The 18461-nt window shown below is 51.3% G+C and overlaps 1 protein-coding gene across 1 annotated transcript in view; it reads right to left on the bottom strand.

Annotated features, from left to right (window-relative positions):
• The window catches only part of DAAM1 (dishevelled associated activator of morphogenesis 1), an 83927-nt gene extending 65466 nt beyond the window's left edge, over positions 1–18461 (bottom strand). Inside the window, exons 1-2 of the mRNA XM_021401964.1 lie at positions 18397–18461; positions 5347–5444 (exon numbers count right to left, since the gene is read on the bottom strand). The gene's annotated coding sequence lies outside the window, so the exon portion shown is untranslated. The remainder of the gene's footprint in view (positions 1–5346; positions 5445–18396) is intronic.

Genomic DNA, 18461 nt, shown 5'->3' on the forward strand with positions numbered 1-18461 from the left:
ATATATAAACTATGTTTATATTAAGGCTGCAAGATGAACTTAGATTTATTAGAGAGTACACGTGGGCAAGCATTTTCCCCCTGCAACACCTATGTGTCTGTGCAGTCCTGCAGCACGGGCTCTCCGGTGTACTGTAATGCATTAAACCCAACTAAAGCACTCTTTATGGCCTGCATGTTCATAACATTTATGCTTGTTCCCTGGCGTCCAGTACAGACTGAGTTTTCATTGCATCCCTTCCCTTAATAAAAACCTCCACAACACCCTTCTAACACGATGCTTGTTTTGACAAAGCTTGTAGCAGCTCCCCACATTGGAGATGAAAATCAATCTGGAAGAGAGGACAAAATCAGCCGATGGAGTTAATGAATTGTCAGTGGAGGGGGAGGAGGCGCAGATGCACTGAGCAACGTCAAGGCTTTTCATTAGGAAACTGCTAAAACCATAGGTTAACTTTAAAAGATGCATGTTATTACTGTGAAAAGCAAGGCAGCTGATATTCTGCCTCTCAGGCACATGTACTCTGTGCTTCATGACTTACTGATCGAATGTTCTAATGCACTGGAAAGAGAAGAAAAACAAACCCAAAGGAATCGAAGGCTGCAGCTTAGAGTGTTTTCTCAAGCCTTTTCAGAGACCAAGCTGGATGGCGAGGGCTGGCAGCGCTGCCCCTCTAACTCTGCACCTCATCACCTCCTCCAGCTCATGGCAGCACCTAGAGCAAATCTGGGGGACTTTTCTTCCATGCTCCGGCAGCTGAGGGGACAGCAGGGAAGGTCACAGGTGGTGGAAAGATCCCCTTCTTCATGAAGCCCAGCCCATGGCACAGAGGGAAGAAAGTCTTTGCCAGACTCCTCATTCAAGGACACGGATGGATGTGCTAGCAGGGGTTCCTTCCCAGCACCAACGAACCACAGAACTATATTTGCTTGGCCTTAGGGCCTGAATACCCCAACAAAGTCATACTCCTTTGTGAGCCTAAAAAGAGCGAGCTGACATTCCCATATTGACAGCCATTATCACCTCTGAGTCCAGTTCCTTCCCAAAGATGACTGTCTCAGAGAGGGTCCCTCATCCCACTACAGCACAGCAAACCATGGACAGTCCACATACATGTATAGTTCCAAGCAAAAAAAAAAACCATTCTTTAAAGCCTCCAGTGCCAGATTTTTCATCATTTATTGTGACGATGTGGATAACACACATGTGAAGAGCATGGTTTGCTCACAGGGAAACAGAATGGCAACGTATTTGAGATGTAAAAATAATTTAATGAATAAGTATATTTAGATTTATAACCCCACAGCAGCTTTATTTATAGAGATGCCAATCACTTTTACACAGATATAAAATGGGCTGGCAGAATGCCTTCCACTATATCCAGAAACCCATCTGTAACAAATCTAAGCCGTGATATCTCCGCATACATTTGGCCAAACAATAACGCTGCCTGCCATCTTGACATCAAATGTACAGATGGGCTGGGGGAGCTCTCCAAACCTGCCACACAGCCATAGATGGACGCATTTTGCTTTTACCTACTGTAAACCTACTTTCTCAGTTGGAGAAAGTAGGAGATGAAGGAAAACCGGTCCCCATCTGGGCTGTATGAATGCTAATATTAATGCAATGTCAGCTGGAGAGCAAGCCAGCCTCCAGCTGGGGACAGGTGAACCGCTTTCAGAACCTCTCACTGGTGAAATTGGAAGCAATTCCAAACAAAAAAGACCCACTGGAGCTCTGCAGCACCTTTGAAAGGAGAGGGATTAAGCTAGGGCTCTCCTGTGCAGCCTTCTCAGTCTACCACTTGAGACACAAAGCTAGGACAGAGGAAGATGCATGAGAAATTAATTGAAAGCCATCACTTGACTCTCAATCTCAAGGCAGACAAGATTTCTCCTGCTACTCCTCCTCTACCGCCACTGCCCAGAATCTTGCAGCTTTATCTAAAGCCTGCAGATGTCAAGGAGAAAGGTTGCCATTTACTTCTACGGGTTTAGCATCGCAGCCAGCTGAGGATGCAAGCCCAGCACACACCAACTACCCGAGTTGTCAGATGGGTCTGGGGGATTCGGTTCTTTTTATCATCTGGAGGAGGGCTTTCATTCTGAAAATTCACACCTACTTCGCAATAAACAAAGCAAAACCATTCTGCATCCCAGCAGGGCTTCTGGAGTCTGGTGATCTCAGGCACTGGGTGACACAGGGACAACTCCACATCAGATACAGGCTATGGGTAAAAGCACCCTCACCCATGGAAGTCACAGCATCCTGGCAAATGCCAAGGCAGACAATGTTACTGTGGAATATCACTTTGAGTGGCTCTGGGAACAAACCCAGCATTCATTTTCAACACTTATTCAGCAAATGATTTGAATAAGCTGAGAAGGGCTCTCTCACACAGCCTGACAGCATTATTTGATAGATTTCTGCCCTTGCTCCTTACATAATTTATGAGAAAACAACTCTCAACAAATGCGATTGCCTTCCAGTTCAGTGAGTAGATTTACCTGTCCCTGCCTTGGGGACAAAGCAACACCTCACGGTCCCTTCGGTCCTGATTCCAATACAACATTATGCTACAAACTGTTTACAGCCTGGCATTTGCTCTGATTCATGCTCGGAAATAAATATGTCTAAAAAAATAATGGATGGAAAGGAAAAACAGAAACACGACAGCAGTTTTCTCACTCTCACAAAGAAAAAGCAAGGGAAAACAACCCGACACAGAGCCATGACATCCTCAATTCAAATGTTTTCCAAAACATTTCCAAATGTTTTCCAAAACTTCCAGTTGAAGCTTTTCACAGCTAAGCTGCAACACCATCAGAGCCTGGGGCGACGTCTGCAGCTCAGGATGCATTTCAGCATAGTACTGCAGTGTGTTGGGGCCACGCACTGGGATGGCTGGCAATGCCTTTTTGGCAACACTCTTGCCAAGAAACACCCTAGACCCTTGTGTAGAAAACACAAGGCCAGGTTGGATGGGAAACCTGACCTAGTGCCCGATTTAGTGGCTGGCAACCCTGCCCGCAGCAGGAGAGCTGGGACTACAAGAACTTCAAGGTCCTTTCCAATCCAAGCCATTCCATGATTCTATGATGAGAACACAGCATTTCAAGGGAAAATTGTCACAGCTTTCTCAGTAGGGCATCTTCCAGTGTGACGGAGCTTGAATGCCACATGGATATTCAAGAAGTCAGTGAATGCACCTCTTTCAACTCACTTCTGGACACAATCAAGCCCCAAAGCAGGCTGCTTTCCAAAGGAACCCTATCAACTGTACTTGGGCTTTGGATTAGACCTTCCATAGAATAGAAAAAAGCCTTGCTTGAGGATGATAAAGTCTAGACACCACAATATATTTTCCATCTGATGCAGCAAACCTAAAAAGCTCTCCCTTGATCTCAGACTGCCGCGATCAAAGCCATTATCCCATTCGGAGCCCTTCTGAAACTTTAGCTTCCAAATGTGCAAGTTATTTTTAAAATCTAAACCAGGCCAAGCCTCTTGTTTGGAGTTTTATGAGGAAAATGGGGTGTGTGTGACCCAGTCCTCCCCCTGCATCTGGGAGTGGCTGGCGGTCAGCCTGCACATGGGGAGGCTACATGGGAGGACATGGTCCGTCCCCCCAGTGATGGCCATGGGGCATGGGGATATTCTCCATCCTTGATTGTGATGAAGGATTTTGGAAAGTAAACATCCTCTGCACTCACCATCCTGGCATCTGTGTCTGCCTTTGGCATCCCCCATCACAACCTCCATTCTCCCTGGTGAACGTTTCGCTCAACTAAGCAGCTTCTACAGCAGTGACACTGCAAACAAGACAAGTTGCCTCTTTTTGATCCCAGTATCAGCCTGACCTCCTGCCAAACGCCATCAAAGCAGCACTGGGACAGCCACAGGCAGGCATGGAGGGGACAGTGCTTAAAGACCCTTCATCCTCACCGAGGGTGGGATGGGAGGTGCCATCTGAAATCACAGAATGGTTTGGGTGGGAAGGGACCTTAAAGCCCACTTAGCTCTAACCCCTGTCACGGGCAGGGACACCTTCCACCAGATCTGGCTGCCCAAAGCCCCATCCAACCTGGCTGTGAGCACTGCCAGGGATGGGGCACCCACAGCTTCTCTGGGCAGCAGTGCCAGCGTCTCACCACTCTAACTGTGAATTTCTTCCTTGTATTCAAAGGATTAATAGTTAGCGTGGAAAGGAGATGGATTTTGAGCTCGGCTCCCCGAGATGCAAGTTTTGCTTGATCTCCTGAAGCTGGGCAGATGCTGATGGCCCCACTTCACACACGCATCAGCCCCTTCCTTTCATGGGAAGGCAACGAGCAAAGCCACGCCGCACATCCGTAATCCCTGACAGGAGCTAATTAAAGCGCAGTTACTGACCTCAGGACAGAAGCCAGCCAGAGAAAATTTATGGTGTGCATCACACGGGCAAGCGGAGGAGCTGATCGTAATGGCTGCTCCTGGCTTTAAAAGGCTGCAGGACCACATCCATCACCGGCAGCAGCGTGCCCGCGCCCCCGAGGTTCACACACGGGCTATCTGACGCGATAAATTACACAGCCGACGAGTCAGCATTGCAGCCCCTGACTGCTGGCACAGTTTCCCAAGAAAGTAAAACCAAGAGTAAAAGGCAAACTATTGAGCACAATATGTTGTCCACTGGGCTGCTGCCAGCCCTGCCTGCCCCGCATCGCTCTGGCCCCTCTGCACAAGCTGCTCATGGGACCGCAGTGATAAACGTTAAAGGAAAAAAGTCACGCTATCGATTCAGGCTCCGTGCATGAACCAGGCGAGGCTCCAGCACCACACCTGTCTCACGGCCAGGTTTTCCAGCCCTCTTTTCCTGTTTAGCAGTGTTTTTCTGTGCCCTTCTTGCATTAGGGAGGGGGGAAATTGATACACTGTCCCCCCTTCCAAAACCCAACATGCAAAGAAAAACCAACCTTACTACCAGTCCTGGCAAACTTAGAGCAGTAATTTATGTCCAAGTAAAACTCTGGTTTTTATAAGGAATACCACTGAGTTAAGGAGTCAAAGGTGGAACTGTACAAGGGAAAGCAAAGGCCCTTTATTTCTCCAAAATGACACCGAGTAACAGACCCTGCCAGTTAACCGGGGTATACATAGAGGCTTGGCTGAAAGCAAGCTCATTAAGCTGGCTGGTTCGTTAAGCGCCAATCAAAACAGGCAGTGCTCTGATCATTGCACGAGGGGCTGTGAAGCAAACACAGTGCTCACTTAAACCAGTGATAACCAGGGAAAACCCTTCCAGCTCCCCCTCCCCCCCTTGGTGCAGCATCCACCCCCAACTTTTTTTTATCATTCACTTACCCAAGCAGCATGACAGATAACTTGGAGGAAATCAGATGCTTAATGATTAAGCGAGACGTAGGCAGCACTCAGAAAGATAAATACGCCCTTTGGAAACCCTGCAACAAAAACAGAAGGTATAAACAGACAGTAACTAATTATTCTGATTAAATCTTGGAAGACCTGAAATAACCGACCCAGCCAGGCTGCAGCAGAACAAAGGCGGTGAGTGCCCGGGCTGCTCGCAAAAATAAGTCACACCCTTTCCAAAAGAATTCACCAAAATAAACGCAAGTGTTTTCTGTTTGCATGCGTGTTTCTTAAAGTCTATGCCGATAGGAAACCTCTACAGTACCCCGGAGGGATCCGTCACCATCAGCTAAAATTAGACATCAATGAAAGCAAAGCGGGTAAACACGGGTTGCTCCAACGCGCGCTTGCACGACGACACTCCCACTACTCTCTTTGGAGTGGCACATTGGGCTTTTGATCCCCTAAAGACCACCGAAACTGAAAATAGAGCTTTTCTGAATTAAAAGAAATTAAGGGTAATAACTAAGGTGTGTTCCTGGGGAGAAGGGAGTGGGGGAAAGTTCCATCTTGCTGCCGAGCTGCCTGGATGGGATGCAGAGTGATGAGGTCTGATGGGATGCTCAGTGCAATGGTGAGAAGCAGCAGCACATCCCACCAGCAGCTCGTCTGCCACCATGGGCCTGATTTATCCTGGCCCCAAGTGCTGGGAGCCTCTACTGCAGCAGATACCACAGCCAGAACAAGGCAAGGGGATCCACTCAGCAGACGTTGCCATGCTCTCCTCGCCTTGCTGGAAAAACATCGCTTTCCTCCCCCCTTCCTCTCTGCTCCCCTCCTACCACATTAAATACCAGCAGACCTCGGGGGAATATTTAATCTCAAACCTCAGTAATCAATCAGTTCACCCTAACGCATGAGAAAGAGTCACAGCAGTAAGCATCAAATCCCATTTCTACCCAGCAATAGCACGTTTTAATTACGCACATAAAATGTGCCTTTTAACATAAATCCCGCTCAGATGCCCCCAGCCCTGGGGTGGTGGGCGGGGAGGGACACGGTGCCAGGGGAAGAACGTGGGGACCGGGGGAGAAACGGGAAGAGAAACCATTGTGGCATTTATTTGAAATGACAATTTCATAGGGCTGCTCTGGTTTGCGGGGGGCACGGTAATGCTTCGTCCCTCCCCAGCACCGCTGGGCCACGTCCCAAGGGGCACAGCTCACAAACAGCGATGTGAAACACATATCTATTTTAAACATAAACACACGCACAGACTTTTCTAATATGGAGGAACAAAAGAAGGGACGTCCTGCTGAAACATCGTGTGTCGCTCAGCTGCTCTCTGCAGCGAGGAAGGAAATCAGAACCAGAGCCCACGCGCACACCCGCTCGCCGCGGTGAGTTTTGGCTCCGGGAACATCTCTGGATCCCAAACACCAGTTCCAAAGAGTCCAAACCACCACGAGGATGGGGCAGAAAACACCTCCTTGGAGACCTTGGAGGTCTTTTCCAACCTTAGTGATTCTATGATTCTAACCGCTGCTCCATCCCTGCTGGGTCACGATGCTCAGATAATGCCAAACAAGCTCAGGTTTGGGGATGGCGGCCTTATCTTTGACTTCTCCGCATGTAGCGAAGCCACGTTTTCAAACCCTCTTTTTCCAGGCAGGTCCATATGGCAGGCTCCTTCTGCAAACATGCATGTATCACTTTCAAAAGGTGCACGTTCCCCGATTTGCAGGAGCGGTTTTCGGAAGGGGATGTGGTGTGGCACAACAGGAATTTTCCAATTCCTCCCAACAGGAAATGCCAAGTTGAGATCCAAAAGGCAGATTTACCTGTAACTGAGATTCCTGCTCCCAGTTCCCTTCAAAAAGCAACCGCTCCCTCCCCCCTTTATTTTTGGCACCGGTTTCCCTGAGACTTGTAACATCAGGAATTGCTTGGCACGGGGACAAATTCCTCAAGCTCCACACGCATACCTAGAACAGCTATTTCACCCTGGAGAGCACGGCTTTGCAGGGCTGTTCAGGACAGAGATGCTCGGTATCCAGAGCAAAGCAAACCTCCCAGGCACAGAAGCAAGGATGGATTTATTGATTCATGGAAAACGTCCTTATGAATTACTTCATTCAGATCAACAGGACAAAACAAAATGAAGGCTATCTGGCAGCGGCACTGCGAGAGCTTCAGTCCCAATTTCAGTCCACTCTGCAGGGGAAAACATGCTTTAAAAGAAGACGTTGCTACCAGGCCTTCATGGGCAGCCAGGCTGGAAGCAGGACATTGACACAAGGCTGAGGTAGATGCAGCAAGGTGAAGCTGCCTTTTGTAGGAGCGAGCGCAGCTTATTAAGACTCAAATTGCTGCCCATGGCTCAAAATCACCTTCTGGAACCATTTACCAAGCTCCCTATTTTCAGATCATCTGCCAGTTTTTAAATCGGCATCCATTTGAGATCTATTTTTAAAATAAGCAGCAAAGAGGGGAAGGAATGATGGATGTCACCCAGCAGGATCATACCTCCAGAAGTGTTGCAGGAACGCCTTTTCCTCTAACAAATTCCCCTGCTGGGGATATTAAAATTGCAATTATCTGTACAGATTTAACACCAGTGAATTCTGCAGTGAAGCATCCTGCAGGCACAGAAGAACAGCTCTGGGATGCCCACACCACCCTGCCCATATGCCAGCCAGCACTGGGGGACAAGGACATGGGGACAACCCCCCATCTCATGGCACCCTGGCCACAAGCTGCTCTACTCCCCAGCCACCTGCAAAGCACAAACCATGCTGCACTCAGCAAGCTGTCCTCTTGTTCTCTTAACTAACAAACACGCACAACCAAAGAACTCAGGGAATTGGTCTTTCAAGAGGAAAGCCGATCCGCTTGCTTACACCTGAAATTTACCTCACCTACCTGTATGTGAGCCAAGTCAAGGATAACGCCCTGCCCTCCATTCAGGTCACTAGCTGGTTCTTATAGGTACCACAGCATACATCTATTTTACCTATTTATATATGTATCTATTCCTTATATTGGCCCAGGCTGCTCCAGGGCCAGCATTTGTGCAGATAAAGGCTGGCTCTGGCTGCCCAAGGATAAGCGTGGTCACAGACTGCAGATAAGTAAATGGCAAACTGCACTGCAAAGAGAAGCATCAACACACAGCACACATTGGCACAAATCACACAGCACTCACACCGGCCTCCATCTCACAAGGTGTCTCCACCATTTAAAGAGGGAAGATTTAGACTGGATATACGGAAGATTTTTTATTTTATTTTTTTTAAATAAGGGTAGCGCAGCACTGGCACAGACTGCCCAGAGAAGTGGTGGATGCCCTGTCCCAGAAGACACCCAAGGTCAGGCTGGATGGGGCTCTGAGCACCTGATGGAGCTGTGGGTGTCCCTGTTCACTGCAGGGGATTTGGTCCAGACGGCCTTTAAAGCCCCTTCCAATTCAAACAATTCTGTGATTCTCTGATCATAGAGCCTGAAGCTACTGCTTCATTACAGGTCTCCTGATGAGCTGTTTTCTAGGCTATTCTGAAAGCTGCGACAGCACATGGCCGTGCTTCAAGACCAATCCTTTTAAAACCCACCTCACTCAAAGCTAGAGGCGGCCTTGCAGCGACCATTCCACATCTTGATCACCAGCACAGGCCAGACATGGGCTAGCAGGAGTCAGTAACACCCCAGATGGCCATGAGGCCTTCCTCCTGGGTTGGTCTGGAGCTGCGTTTGCCTGTTTTGCATAACCATAATTGGAGTTAGTCTCAGTAACCACACCTTCAAGGGTACATTTAACTGAAATGGAAGACAAAGTTTGGGTCAACAGCAGCTTAGCACTCAGCCTGGTTACACCACGAGCTCACGTCCAACAGCAACCATATCCTACACAAACATTCCTTGTAGCTCTGCAATTCACTGGCCCCAGGAGGAGGAGCAGAGCAGCTCCTGCAGAGCTTTGGAAGGGGAAACACATGAGGAGATGGTGGAATAGGCCCAATGGCTTCTCCACACCTTGGGCACAGCAGAGCCTCACAAGGGTTTGTGTCATCTCCCTGGACGCTGGGATGAGGTGCACTGACCTCCACAGCTCTTCAGTCTCGAGGAAGAAAGAGTAGGGGCTAGGACAGCAGGACAACACACAGACAAGGCTGAAGACAGGCTTATTTTTACATCTTCCTCCCAGGAAGCCACATCATGTTACTGTGCAGCACCAGCAAAGTCCTACCTCATGCCCTAGCCCCATCACACACCACCTAAGAAATAACACCACCTTACATCTTACACTTTGGCTTATGGTTTTTTGTTTTTTTTCCCCAATTTTTTTTTTCGGGTTTGGCCACACTGAGAGTGCCACACCAGTGAGGATGGGTGTCCCCTCAGTGGGATAACTGTCCTCTTTCATATGGCACGGGCCATCAGCATGCCAAGCTGGTGACATGGTGGTGACTGGGTGGCAATCAGGGGAAAAACTGATCAAAGGGAGCACAGTTTGCATAAAGTTTTAGTTCCTTCCTTCCCTCCAGGCCACGCTTCTTACTGCTTGGGCATGCCAAAGAAACCTGGTGGTCACAGCAGAGGAGATACCGGGTTTTACGCTGCTTCTCTGCAGTTGCTTTACAAATAAAAAAAGAAAGAATGAATGTCTGCACCCTGAAAACACCCCACAGCCCTTCATGTAAGCAGAGTACAAATCCAGCTGCTCCACAGCCTTATCTTGATGCAGAAACAGTCTGGGATGAGACACAAGGGTTCCCTGAAGGCACAGTTTATTAAAGGCATCTTTATTTAGCCGGTTTTCTTCAAAAACAATGCACTAAAGCACCATTCCCGGATGGGTTTTCACTGCAGCAGCTTAGGTAAACCCAACGGAGGCAGGGCTGCAGGGACACATCGCCACTATCAGCTGCCGCCCACACCAGGAAAGCCAATGTGATTCTTCCCAGGCTAAAAAAGCAACCCCAGGACCAGGGGGCACATCTGGACCAAAGCACCTGCAGGGACCCGAAGGCAGCAGGGACCCCACAGAGCCTCGTCCCCACTCAGAGCCACCCGGAGCAATGGGGACACGCACCAGTGGGCATTTTGGAGAGACTCAAGGAAAGCTTCCTATTTATTCACCACGCATCTGCCCCTGCGCCACGTATCCTACCACCAGGCTCTGCACGCCCGTAGCCAAACGTACTTCACGCCAGGTTTCGACAAGCGAAGCTACAAAAGCGCGGAACAAAGAGGCACCGGTTTGCACACATCCCCGGGAACTTCCCTGCAACCAGCGCTTTTTGTTTATCCAACACGCGATCTCTACACGTTCAGCTATTTTAATCCCACCCGCTATTAATGGACGTTAAAGGCGGTTGGGTAAGACGCTCAACAGAAATCTCATTTAGAGATCAAGACAAGCTTAATTGGTTTCTAGCCAGACCTGCACAAAGATGGGTTACTCCACAAATACAGTTGCTAATCTGCCCATTATACTCCATAAGCCCCCAATGACAAAGAAAAAGGGGGAAAAAAAAGACAAGACGCACAAAGGAATGCGGGATTTGGGGCGCTGCTTCTAACAAGGAGCAAATTAGAAGCTATGAATTCCACAGGAACAAGGGCTTTGCTCTCCTTTGAAGCAAAGGAATAACGAAGTAGTAAACAAGATAACAAATAAAGACATAATACAGATCAAATGTGCATTCTCCCTCTTGCTGCACACGCCAGCACCATCCATTTTGGTTTCTTGAAGAGCATTTCCAGCCGCTATTGTTTCTGCAGGTCTGCAGCGGCAAGGGGAAAAGCAGCTGAGGACACGACATTTCATGAGCGATGGAGTCGGAAGAACGAAGAACCTCGTGACTAAAAAGCACAGGACTGAAACCCCTGAGAGCTGAATTCACTTCCTAACCTGGCTGCAAAAAAAAAAAAAAAAAAGGAGGTTTCCTGTGTGATCACATCCTCGATGATTTATTCAAGTATCTGGTGTTGAAAACCGAGGGAAGGGGGGGGAAAGGAAGCAGGCGGAGGAAGGGGAAGAGTCGATCCCATGGGCTTTTAGTAGGCTTGGGGTGAGCCGAGCAGCACTGGCAGCAGTGCAGGTAGTGAGGTGATGAAGGATCTGTGCCGACAGCCTTCCCTCGTGCAGCAGCCCGGCCTAGGAGGCCTGTTTGTTTTTAGGGATCCTGGCCAGTTCTGCTGGGTGGGCAGAGCTGCACCCAAGGCAGATGGGAGCTCGCACCGCTGCGGCGCGCTGGGGCCTAGCACCCGCCAGGAAGGTGTTTGCAGGCTTCTTTTCCCCTTGGAAAAATGAGCACCCATTTTTTCATAGATCCATCTCACTCCTGCTCACAACAACCCATCACCGCAGCCTAAGCTCAGCCCTTTGGGTCCCCAGCGCCCCAATTGCTCTGACACCCCGTGGTGTGGGGATTGCAGACCCCACAGATGCATTCTCTCTCACCAAGCTCCCAGCGAAATGAAACAGAACATGAGGCAAACAGAGTTACATGAGTTAAGGCCCCTCTTTCCTCTTTTTCTCATGCTGAAACCTGTCAAGCTGTAGGATGGCTTCAAAAACAGACAGACTGTATTTCATGGGCCCTTCTTTTTAATCCATAGCGCAGCCCACGGCACGTCACTGCGGCCTGAACTGTCACCACAATGAAGAAATGTCAAAACGTTGACCTCAGTGAGCAGAAGAGCAGCACTTGATGCAAAAGTAAACGTGAGAAAACCACGAGCATAAAGACTCCCTTCCAACTCCAGAACCCAAAGTAAACTGTCTGTAGGAATTACGACATTTAGCACGCTCCAAAAATTTTCCTTGACATCTTTTTTTTTTTGCTCTGTGTAGATGGGTAGAGACTTCCCAGGGCCCCGGAGCCAGCGGCGATCTCACGTGTGACGTGCCAGACAGCGGTCTCCATGGGAGATAAAAGGAGCTGGAGCCTGAAAATGGAACCAAGGTGTCCCCAGAGAGCCTCCAGCCGCTCTGCAGGATGCATCCGTAACAAGGGGGTGGTGAGGAAGGAGCGCGGTGTCAGCTCTCGGAGCCAACCTCCTGCAGCCACCGGAGTTTTCACTAAGCAAACGAGTGACGTAGGCCCTGTCCCTGTCCTGTCGGAAGCACCGCCTCTTGTAAACAGGGTTGCTCAGGAGGCACCGGGGATTAGAGCAGTTCAAACAGTCCTTGGCGTGACTTACCGGAGCGGATTTGCAAGTTCAGCTTTTCTGCTGCCCGGCTCTCGGCTGGCACTGCTGAGCATCACATGGGGTCACGCCCTGAGAGCCTGGCCCCATCGACACCCCCATGCACCAGCAGGGATGGCAACGGGAGAAGCTCCAAAACCAGCTGCAAAATCCAAGTCCAGCCATCCTCGAGCAGGGCAGGGGCACAGCAACCAGGCGCTGTGCAGGGAGCACGGGGCAACCCCATGGGGCAGCTGGAATCATCAAATATCCGAAGGGCTCGCAGCGGGGAAAGAGGTTTACACAAACAGCTTCACAGCCACTTACATGCGTCCTCGAAGGAAACAGCTGCACCGGACCTCAGCTACCAGGGCCCTTCAGGACGGCACGCAAGAGTCCGCAGCTTGGTTCACTTAGGAGATGCTGAAGCCAAGCAAGGAGAAGGCATCCAGGAAAATAAAAAGCTCAAAAGCACACAGCCATGCTGCATTAGGAGCGTACTTCATGTTGCTGTTTTGGGGTACAGTAAACCGACTCCTGCATCCCCTGGTCTCATGCTGCAGCTTTTTAGGAACAAGCACTGTCCCACACGCCAGCCCAAGCAGTGCAAAGATGGGTGCACAGCACAGCCCCACAGCTCCAGCAGTGCTAGCTCCCCAGACATAAGGCGTGCAGCCAAGGGGGGGTTGTAGTTTTGCTGCTCTCCAAGAAGCGTGTGTGCATTTTTCCTGCTTGTTGACAGCCCACACCCTAAAGCTCAGCACTGGGGATGCCCCATGTTCCCATAGGACCTCCCCTGGGCCAGCAAGCCCATCTCCTATAACGTGCTGAAGGAATCCACCCCCTACAGTGACTTCCCAAAAACTGTCAAACATAGCCCAGCTTTGCATATTGGTAGGAAAGCCAGCTGCTAATATTCCATGCAAAACCCCCTGACATCAGCCTGTGAGCAGCGCAGCTCCAAGCTGCCTTGGCAGATTGGACTTGATTATCTTTAAGGTCTTTTCCAACCTGAGCAATTTTATGATTCTGCGTGCCCCAAACCCAACACACGCTGTGGGAAGAGGACAGGAAAGTGGCACGGGGAGCACTCAGAGGTCCCACTGTGCCTTGCACATCCCCAAGGGTGGGCATGCATCTAAGGAGTTAATTGGGTCTTTCTGCTCTCTTTATATCACCGCTCCGCATGTACGTACACACATGGGTTTTGAGCTTTGCATGACAAATTTCCAGCTGGGGCTTTGCCTGTGCAATGAGGAATGAGAAGTCCCAGTAGAGAACTGGTGACATCTCAAGCTCTGGGGAACGGGTGGCTTGGGCCAGCTCTTGCAGGTGAATTTGATGTCAGGATGTCAGCCTGAGAGCTCAGGAACATGCCCTGCACTGAGGCACTCCTGCTGCTCCCCCACCATGTCCCTTGTGCATTATTTCATTCACTCTCTTGTAAAAATGCCTGAACTTGGCTGAGGCAGCCTGGAGAGGGGTGGCCCAGGCTTTCGGGTGGTGAAGCTGCGCACACACACGAAGACATGATTCAGGTGAGCAGCACGTAGCTGGGAGTGCATAGCTGAGCAACACTCACCGAAGGAATGCAGGAGGAGCAACATGAAGCCACTTGTCTGGCACGGCGAGGAGCCCTGCAGTGACACGCACGGCCCTGGTGCTCAGCATGACGCTGTGGCAGCAAGGGCAGGCTCAGGGAGTTGAAGATGCCTCCAACCAACAACACATCACCCCTTGCTCAGCATTTTATGGATGCACTACTTTATGTCCTCAGTGCCAAGTCGGGAAGGGTTCTGAATGAGAGCTCCAAAACAACTTAAAGCCATCCAAATGGCAGCAAACCAACCACACCGTCCTTCAGGAAGACACAAATGAGCACCAGAACCGAGCTCCAATGGGCTAACGCCTTGCCCTCAGCTCTGTCACAGTGACAGATCTGTGACAGGTCCATGCCACTCCACCTCCAGCAGCAATGTTGTGCAGCGACTGTCAATGCAACTCAGTCAACAAGCAGTAATTTATGGAGTAATTGAATCACAACAATGACTCACGGGTGAGCACCACCAGGTTGGGCCACCCCATCCACTTCGCCGATGTAGGAAGTGACTTTCTGGTGCAGGTGCTCCCAGCGGCACAGAGCTCTTCCATTTTGCAAACTGGGAACAAAAGGCGGAGGCTGGGGGCCCAGCACTGGAGGAAACATTAAGGAAGCACGGCAACGGGTGATTCATGTGGGATGGGCACTGCAGAGGACAACCCCACCTGGCTTCACCAATAAGAACACGCTCATAATAGCGCGCATTATTTTGCTCTGCTGTAATTTCAGGGGCTGGTGTTCAGGCCACACCGCTCACAGAACAAACCCTGTCAGCTCACATCACCAAAGTCTCCACTCAACCAACTAGGTAGCTATGGGGTGCCAAGTTGCTCCTGATCCCCACCTCCTTTTTTATTATTATTATTATTATTATTTCCTCAGAGGCCACACAAAGATTTGAAAGTTTTATGACTCACTGAGCTGACACTTTTCCACGCCACCCCAGAACTTCTGGTTCTTCAACATATTCCAAAACGCTGCAATGCACAGGGACAGGAGGGACGGAGTGCAGCTCACCTCCCAATGGGACAGGGGTAAGGCAGCACCAGCACAGCCTCCCTCCCAGCCCAGATCAGATAGAGGGCAGCAGGGGAATAAAGAACCAAGGGTAAATCACAGAAGGCTAAAAACTTTCTATTTCCAACTTCCTACTTAATGTAAGAAATAAGTCATTTGGGGCTGATGTGCAGAGCAGAGCTCATGCAATATGCAAAAAAGCCACTGCTGGCACACAGAACTGCTTTCCAAACCTTCATTAGCTGTTTCTCCCATCCCCTAGTATGGGAAGCATGTAGTAGAGTAAGTAATCTATACGCTAAGCCATATAGATTTAACCAATGCAGAAGTTAGGGTCAGACGCTCGGTATTTCTTCTCTAACTTTCACGTCTTCATTCAGATCAGCTCTTTCTCAGCACAGCGCCGATGTTTGTCTTTGTGCAGAGGTGAAAAGTACACATATTGTTATCTCAAAGGGGTGAAAAAAAAAGATCAGTACTGACACGATTTGAATTTTACAGCACTCAACTATCGCAACTTGCAATAGAACAGCTGTCCCAGCAGATCGATGCAAGCTTAATAGGACAGCAGCAAAATGCAAGATTTTTTGCCCCCCTTTAAAGCAGAATTACTTATAGAAAGATATGCATTTAAAATAAAAAGAAAATGCAGGCTGAAGCACCAACGTCGAGTCCCACTCAATGACAGCAGAACAAGCGCGCCCTGCTCTGCATGGCCTCACCACTCAATCTGCAGCAGCCTTCCGAAGCCAAGTTGAGATATTTAATTACCAGCATCGAGTCAGAAACCGAAGCACCAAACAAAATCCTCGTTTGTGAGAGAAGCCTGCAGAAATCCCGTTGAGCAGGCTTTGGCAATCTCCGAAGCTGACAGCTGGATGCCCTTGCTTATCTACTGCTGAAGCACGCACAAAAAAGCCCCGAATGCTTGCAGTGCCGCGCGAGCCTTCCAGGCAGCCCCGCCAGGCTCTTAAAAAGACCCATATAAATAGCGAGCCTCATTTATTAATACTTCAGAGATAAAAGCAGCCATGCAGCAGCAGCTCGGCACGTATCGGCGCAGAAGACCACCCGCCCTACGTGGTGTATCTGCCTGCATGACCAGCAGCCACCTTCGGGCTGTAATGCAGTAGGTATTCTGCTTTTTGTGCTGCTATAAACCCAGCAAGCGGGGTCAGGGCAAGGGCTGCTCCCTTGCGATCACAGGATCATTCATGTTGGAGAAGAACTCGGAGATCCCCAAGCCCAAGCCCACCCCCACCATGCCCACTGTGTCTCTCAGTGCCACATCGCTACAGTTCCTGAGCACCTCCAGGGATGGTGACCTCACCACATCCCTGGGCAGCCTTAGTTCAAGTGGGATCCCCCAAAACAACTCTTTTAAATAGAAAGCTGGTGGCTGCTGGTTAGCTAATGGTGTCGTCGCACTGATATTTGGCTGCCACGCTGCTGCCTGCCCCTCGCACTGGATTTCGGTGGCACTGAGGCTGGGAGTGAAGCAGGGCCAGTGGTGGAGGCACGGAGACCATGGAACGGAATGAGGGGACCTGGGGACAGCAGGTACATGACACCCACACAGGAGTCCATGACGCAGCTCAGGAGGAGATGGGCAAGAAGCCAAAACAAAGAACAGAAGCAGGAGGAGATAACCACGACCCGGTCCTAGCGGCCGTCCCATCTACAGAGCCCTTCCTGCTACCTCCTGAAAACAAAGGGTCAGATAAGGAGCTGGCTCAGGTCAGCCCTGGTCCGACTCTACTTCCAGCCCAGGGCAGCAGATTTGGTGCTGCGCTTACACCTCATCCATCCTGTTTGCCTGCCCGGGGCAGAGGCCGGGCCACGAGGCAGCCAGCCCCAAACACCACAGGGCCACATGCAGCGACCCGGCCAGAGGAGGATGAGGAGGAAGAGGAGAAGGAGGATTAAGAAGAGGAAGCGTCCCTGTTTCCTGCTGCCCTACGGGTCTCACCTTGTTCCATCAGAGAGCCCGGACTTTGGCTCTTGCTCCCTGCACACAGGAGGCCACACTGGGCCGGCCCTGAGGACCTGAGTCACTCATTAACCAAGGGGATGTCGGCAGGGAAAGGAGGCCAATGGCAAAGGGGCCTATGGGACCCTCTGCTCCTCCTCACAGGGGGCATCAAGTGCCTCAGGATGCCCACGGCTGAGCTGAGGGAGGAAAACGAGGTAGTGCCATGGCTCACTAAGGTGGCCTGAGGAGGGAATGCCACTGCGTTCTGTGTGCAGTATCAGGATCAGCCTCTAGAGATGGAAAAAAGCCTCATCTGTGCAGCACGGAGAAGCCGGCTGGTGGCACGGCATTGAGATCTGCAGCACCCGGCCTGGATGATCCCCGCGGGGCTCTGGCATAGTGACCCAGCGCCTTCCCACCACCTCCACGTCCCGCAGCTCTGGGGCAGGCACACGCTGCTCAGCTTGAGCCGGGAGGACTCCCACTTGGCTTTGCCTTCAATTAACCTTGATGCAAAAGAGATGCAAAAAGCTCCTTCCACGAGGGCGTGCGAGGCAGCGCAGCCGCCTGCGAGCAGTGCAGCCCCCACGGGTGGAACCCAGCGCCAACAGCGAGGCAGCTGGTTGCCTCCACCCCACGGGGATGGCAGCGAGGGCACCGTCCTCACCCACCGCACCTCTGACCCCATTCTCCCAAATCCTCCGCCTGGCAAAGACGGTGCCGGAGCCAACCTGCTGCTCTATGGCTGGTGCCGGAGCCCCAAAGCCCCACCCCATCCTCCGACGCAGCCATCCCCACCATGAGACACCCCAGAATCCCGCTCCCACATCGCAGCGCGGATGTTTCCCCCGCCACAAGCCGGCACCAGGCAGCCCCGACCTCACCGCGGGGCACGGACCCCCTCCACTCCCATCCCCCATCGGGGGCACAGGGCTCGCCCCCCGCCGCGCTCCATCCAACCGACCGGGGCGGCGTTGCCATGGCGAAGGCAGCGCCGCATCCCTCAGCCCCCCCATCCCATCCCACCCCATCCCACCGCTCCCCTCGCCCCCCGCCCCGCTCCGCTCCCACCGCCGCGGCCCCGCCCGAGCCCCGCTCCCCGGAGCCCCGCAGCGCTGATGCGGGACCCCACACCCGACGTGCCGGGAGGGTGTGGGGTACGGCCCCGAGGAGCGCCGGGAGAGATGGGAAGCTCAACCCCCCACAGAGCGGAGAAAGCCACCCCGATCCCCCGCCGCGCAGCACGACGCGGCTCACTCACCGAGCGGGCGTGGGCGCGGACCCGGTACCTGCCGGCGCTGCGCTGCGCGGCGCGGAGCCCGCCCG

The sequence above is a fragment of the Numida meleagris genome, chromosome 6 (assembly GCF_002078875.1).
Source record: "Numida meleagris isolate 19003 breed g44 Domestic line chromosome 6, NumMel1.0, whole genome shotgun sequence".
Lineage (NCBI taxonomy): Eukaryota > Metazoa > Chordata > Aves > Galliformes > Numididae > Numida > Numida meleagris.